Genomic DNA, 7,381 nt, shown 5'->3' with positions numbered 1-7,381 from the left:
TTTTTCTTTAAGTTGTTTAATCATCATGTATTTTGCCCTTGACACGTCATTTCCTCTGCCCCCGGTGTTTCCCTTTGTATTGATTTTATTCCCGCCACACTGTGTATTTATATCCGTGTGTATGACACTTTTTTCACTTTGAGAAAGGCTGTTGTCTCAGCCGAAACGTCAGCACTTGTCCACACATATACATACATACATACATATATACATATATATATATATATATATATATATATATATATATATATATATATATATATATATATATATATATATATATATATATATATATATATATATATATATATATATATATATATATATATATATATATATATATATATATATATATATATATATATACATATAAATATAAAAATTGTAGAAAGGACCAGCACTCCGTTTTCCAAAAAAAGTTCAATGGTTTATTCAAAACTCACAGTGTCTCCAACGTTTCGACCCTCTTTGGGGTCTTTATCAAGGATAAAGTGCTGTGTGTTACAAATCTTTAAATACCCACAAACCCTCCAAAAGAGACGCCCTAAGATGACATCATTACCAATCAAATTATTCAATTAAACAATTATATCATAAGTGTGAAAACTTTTAAAATCGAGTGAAAGACATCCATTCATTGAAATATGAGTACATAAATATATAGATATATAAATACATAAAAGAATATATAATATATATATATATATATATATATATATAAAAAACCACCACTAGGTGTCACCTCGATGCCAAGAGTGAAAAAATCCATGTGTCCAATCCATATAAAATCACTTTAAAAGTTCCAATATTGCTCACTACATTTCCAGAGACAGCAAATACATTGTAACATCATCTGCAAATAAAAAATCGTTGTCATGTATCTCTTACTCATGTTTCAATTTTCTGTATCAATAAACATTTATACTTGCCATTTGCTGTAAATACATAATAACCATCTGGGTGGGAAAAGATTTCATAGCAGGTTAGAAAACATCGAGACAAAGATTTATCTCAAGTTAAGAAACAGCTAAACACTTGTTGCCCATTTAACCCCTTGGGCGTCACACAGTCCAGCTCGTGTATCCAAAAGGCCTCTCGTTTTAGAAGTATGTTATTATAGTCAACCCCTCTCACTCTCCTAGGCACCTGTTCTATCGGCATACACCTAAATGATGCCGGACTGTGCTTGGCCTCGGCCCAGTGTTTTGCCACAGGCTGTTGGGCGATATCCTGTTTCTTATTTTTAGCCACTTCTTTCTTATCTGGGTTTAATGCAGCCCGTATGCTAGACCTGTGCATTGCCATCCTTTCTTTCAGTTGTCTAGTGGTTTTACCACAATAAACGAGGCCACAGGGACATTTAATAATGTAAACTACCATAGAGGTATTACATGTCATTCTCTGTCTAACCGCATAACGCTTGCCTGTGTGAGGGTGAGTAAAATGTGTTCCCTGTATCAGCGCTCCACATAAGAGGCAACCAGAGAATTTAAACACCCCTGGGCGCTGTACCAAAAAATGCTGCATTTGCGGTCCTTGATATTTTTGCACAGGATCTGACGGGCTGAGTACCTCCTTAAGGTTACTCCCCCTTCTGAAGCTGAACTTTGGTTTTTTGGGCAACTTCTTGCAGATGGACTCATCTGTCATCAGAAGCTTCCAGTGCGTCACAACACTTTGTTTGACCTGTGCACTGTTTTCTCCATATTTGCTGACATAGTACATATCATTCCCAGCTGTTTTTTTGTTAGGCTCACCTCCTTGCTCTTTCATTACTTCATTACGATCCAGTGAGAGGGCCCAATTTTTGGTATCCATTACTAGTTTTTTGGGGTATCCCCTAATCAAAAACTTTCGGCACATATCATTCAAGTCGGTCTCCCTTTTTGTTAAATCACTATCAATACGTACCACCCTAAGCATCTGTGACCTCGGTAATGAGTTTAACAGATGCAAGGAGGTGAGCCTAACAAAAAAACAGCTGGGAATGATATGTACTATGTCAGCAAATATGGAGAAAACAGTGCACAGGTCAAACAAAGTGTTGTGACGCACTGGAAGCTTCTGATGACAGATGAGTCCATCTGCAAGAAGTTGCCCAAAAAACCAAAGTTCAGCTTCAGAAGGGGGAGTAACCTTAAGGAGGTACTCAGCCCGTCAGATCCTGTGCAAAAATATCAAGGACCGCTTAGGTGTATGCCGATAGAACAGGTGCCTAGGAGAGTGAGAGGGGGTGACTATAATAACATACTTCTAAAACGAGAGGCCTTTTGGATACACGAGCTGGACTGTGTGACGCCCAAGGGGTTAAATGGGCAACAAGTGTTTAGCTGTTTCTTAACTTGAGATAAATCTTTGTCTCGATGTTTTCTAACCTGCTATGAAATCTTTTCCCACCCAGATGGTTATTATGTATTAACAGCAAATGGCAAGTATAAATGTTTATTGATACAGAAAATTGAAACATGAGTAAGAGATACATGACAATGATTTTTTATTTGCAGATGATGTTACAATGTATTTGCTGTCTCTGGAAATGTAGTGAGCAATATTGGAACTTTTAAAGTGATTTTATATGGATTGGACACATGGATTTTTTCACTCTTGGCATCGAGGTGACACCTAGTGGTGGTTTTTATATATATATATATATAATATATATATATATATATATATATATATATATATATATATATATATATATATATATATATATATATATATATATATATATTTCTTTTGTATTTATATATCTATATTTATGTACTCATATTTCAATGAATGGGCCACTCGTCTAAAGTTTCACCTATGATAATGTTTATGATAATTTATTGTGATTCATCTTAGAGTTCTAATGTGTTTTAAGATTTAACAATTTATTGTAAAAAGAGGTCGAAACGTTGGACACTGATTATAAACATGCTTTTTGAAAACAGTCTGGTCCTTTCTCTTTATTATAAACGACAGCAGGAAACTACATGTGAAGGGTGGGGTATACCACATTGATATTAATATTTTTAAAATATAACAAACAAGGGAAAGTTGTGCTCACCACTAGTTTTTAAAATCATTAGGCGGGGGTGCAATGAGGGTGTGACCACAAAATACATATAGACAAATACAAGATTCCTCTGCACTCAACCCATTATCAATATATTTAAGACAGAGACATTTTGTGCATACTGCTACTGAAAAATGCCTTACCTTTAAACAAACAGGGATTGTTTGTCATATATTGCATATATTTAAGCTGCAACTCGTCAAGTATCCATATGGCAGTCCTAGCTCATTTTCATTGATATAAGATGCTATGGTTTCAATACATTTATAAAGGACAATACGTTTTACCTGCAACTTACTAGTGCTTTCAAAGTAAAACTAAACTGGCGCTTTATTAGACACATGGGATCACCTGACTATATTGGATGAGTACAATGAGCTGTACTGCTCTTGTAGATATAACAAACAAGGGAAAGTTGTGCTCACCACTAGTCTTAAAATCATTAGGCGGGGTGCAATGAGGGTGTGACCACAAAATACATATAGACAAATACAAGATTCCTCTGCACTCAACCATTATCAATATATTTAAGACAGAGACATTTTGTGCATACTGCTACTGAAAAATGCCTTACCTTTAAACAAAACAGGGATTGTTTGTCCATATATTGCAATATATTTAAGCTGGCCAACTACGTCAAAGTCATCCCATATCTGGCCAGTCCTATGCTCAATTTTCATCTGATTCATTAAGAATTCTATGGTTTATTATACATTTTATAAAAGGGACGAATACGTTTACCTGCAACTTACTAGCTGCTTTCAAAGTAAAACTCCCAAACTTGGCTGCCCTTTTATTAGACACCAGTGGGATCACCTGACTATAGTTGGAGAGGTGGGAGCTACAACATGGAGCTGGTCACTGCTCTGTAGAACTATAACAAACAGGAAGTTGTGCTCACACTAGTTTTTAAAATCATTAGCGGGGGTGCAATGAGGGTGTGACCACAAAATACATATAGACAATACAAGATTCCTCTGCACTCAACCCATTATCAATATATTTAAGACAGAGACATTTTGTGCATACTGCTACTGAAAAATGCCTTACCTTTAAACAAACAGGGATTGTTTGTCCATATATTGCAATATATTAAGCTGGCCAACTACGTCAAAGTCATCCCATATCTGGCCAGTCTATGTCAATTTTCATCTGATTCATTAAGAATTCTATGGTTAATTATACATTTTATAAAAGGACGAATACGTTTTACCTGCAACTTACTAGCTGCTTTCAAAGTAAAACTCCCAAACTTGGCTGCCCTTTTATTAGACACCAGTGGGATCACCTGACTATAGTTGGAGAGGGTGGGAGCTACAACATGGAGCTGGTCACTGCTCTGTAGAACTATAACAAACAAGGGAAAGTTGTGCTCACCACTAGTCTTTAAAATCATTAGGCGGGGGTGCAATGAGGGTGTGACCACAAAATACATATAGACAAATACAAGATTCCTCTGCACTCAACCCATTATCAATATATTTAAGACAGAGACATTTTGTGCATACTGCTACTGAAAAATGCCTTACCCTTTAAACAAACAGGGATTGTTTGTCCATATATTGCAATATATTTAAGCTGGCCAACTACGTCAAAGTCATCCCATATCTGGCCAGTCCTATGCTCAATTTTCTTGATTCATTAAGAATTCTATGGTTTAATTATACATTTTATAAAAGGACGAATACGTTTTACCTGCAACTTACTAGCTGCTTTCAAAGTAAAACTCCCAAACTTGGCTGCCCTTTTATTAGACACCAGTGGGATCACCTGACTATAGTTGGAGAGGGTGGGAGCTACAACATGGAGCTGGTCACTGCTCTTGTAGAACTATAACAAACAAGGGAAAGTTGTGCTCACCACTAGTTTTAAAATCATTAGGCGGGGGTGCAATGAGGGTGTGACCACAAATACATATAGACAAATACAAGATTCCTCTGCACTCAACCCATTATCAATATATTTAAGACAGAGACATTTTGTGCATACTGCTACTGAAAAATGCCTTACCCTTTAAACAAAACAGGGATTGTTTGTCCATATATTGCAATATATTTAAGCTGGCCAACTACGTCAAAGTCATCCCATATCTGGCCAGTCCTATGCTCAATTTTCATCTGATTCATTAAGAATTCTATGGTTTAATTATACATTTTATAAAAGGGACGAATACGTTTTACCTGCAACTTACTAGCTGCTTTCAAAGTAAAACTCCCAAACTTGGCTGCCCTTTTATTAGACACCAGTGGGATCACCTGACTATAGTTGGAGAGGGTGGGAGCTACAACATGGAGCTGGTCACTGCTCTTGTAGAACTATAAACAAACAAGGGAAAGTTGTGCTCACCACTAGTTTTTAAAATCATTAGGCGGGGGTGCAATGAGGGTGTGACCACAAAATACATATAGACAAATACAAGATTCCTCTGCACTCAACCCATTATCAATATATTTAAGACAGAGACATTTTGTGCATACTGCTACTGAAAAATGCCTTACCCTTTAAACAAAACAGGGATTGTTTGTCCATATATTGCAATATATTTAAGCTGGCCAACTACGTCAAAGTCATCCCATATCTGGCCAGTCCTATGCTCAATTTTCATCTGATTCATTAAGAATTCTATGGTTTAATTATACATTTTATAAAAGGGACGAATACGTTTTACCTGCAACTTACTAGCTGCTTTCAAAGTAAAACTCCCAAACTTGGCTGCCCTTTTATTAGACACCAGTGGGATCACCTGACTATAGTTGGAGAGGGTGGGAGCTACAACATGGAGCTGGTCACTGCTCTTGTAGAACTATAACAAACAAGGGAAAGTTGTGCTCACCACTAGTCTTTAAAATCATTAGGCGGGGTGCAATGAGGGTGTGACCACAAAATACATATAGACAAATACAAGATTCCTCTGCACTCAACCCATTATCAATATATTTAAGACAGAGACATTTTGTGCATACTGCTACTGAAAAATGCCTTACCCTTTAAACAAACAGGGATTGTTTGTCCATATATTGCAATATATTTAAGCTGGCCAACTACGTCAAAGTCATCCCATATCTGGCCAGTCCTATGCTCAATTTTCATCTGATTCATTAAGAATTCTATGGTTTAATTATACATTTTATAAAAGGGACGAATACGTTTTACCTGTAACTTACTAGCTGCTTTCAAAGTAAAACTCCCAAACTTGGCTGCCCTTTTATTAGACACCAGTGGGATCACCTGACTATAGTTGGAGAGGGTGGGAGCTACAACATGGAGCTGGTCACTGCTCTTGTAGAACTATAACAAACAAGGGAAAGTTGTGCTCACCACTAGTTTTTAAAATCATTAGGCGGGGGTGCAATGAGGGTGTGACCACAAAATACATATAGACAAATACAAGATTCCTCTGCACTCAACCCATTATCAATATATTTAAGACAGAGACATTTTGTGCATACTGCTACTGAAAAATGCCTTACCCTTTAAACAAAACAGGGATTGTTTGTCCATATATTGCAATATATTTAAGCTGGCCAACTACGTCAAAGTCATCCCATATCTGGCCAGTCCTATGCTCAATTTTCATCTGATTCATTAAGAATTCTATGGTTTAATTATACATTTTATAAAAGGGACGAAAACGTTTTACCTGCAACTTACTAGCTGCTTTCAAAGTAAAACTCCCAAACTTGGCTGCCCTTTTATTAGACACCAGTGGGATCACCTGACTATAGTTGGAGAGGGTGGGAGCTACAACATGGAGCTGGTCACTGCTCTTGTAGAACTATAACAAACAAGGGAAAGTTGTGCTCACCACTAGTTTTTAAAATCATTAGGCGGGGTGCAATGAGGGTGTGACCACAAAATACATATAGACAAATACAAGATTCCTCTGCACTCAACCCATTATCAATATATTTAAGACAGAGACATTTTGTGCATACTGCTACTGAAAAATGCCTTACCCTTTAAACAAAACAGGGATTGTTTGTCCATATATTGCAATATATTTAAGCTGGCCAACTACGTCAAAGTCATCCCATATCTGGCCAGTCCTATGCTCAATTTTCATCTGATTCATTAAGAATTCTATGGTTTAATTATACATTTTATAAAAGGGACGAATACGTTTTACCTGCAACTTACTAGCTGCTTTCAAAGTAAAACTCCCAAACTTGGCTGCCCTTTTATTAGACACCAGTGGGATCACCTGACTATAGTTGGAGAGGGTGGGAGCTACAACATGGAGCTGGTCACTGCTCTTGTAGAACTATAACAAACAAGGGAAAGTTGTGCTCACCACTAGTTTTTCATTGCACCCCCGCCTAA

Source organism: Xenopus laevis, chromosome 1S (assembly GCF_017654675.1).
Source record: "Xenopus laevis strain J_2021 chromosome 1S, Xenopus_laevis_v10.1, whole genome shotgun sequence".
NCBI classification, from domain to species: Eukaryota; Metazoa; Chordata; class Amphibia; order Anura; family Pipidae; genus Xenopus; species Xenopus laevis.
Note: the sequence above shows the minus strand (reverse complement) of the source record.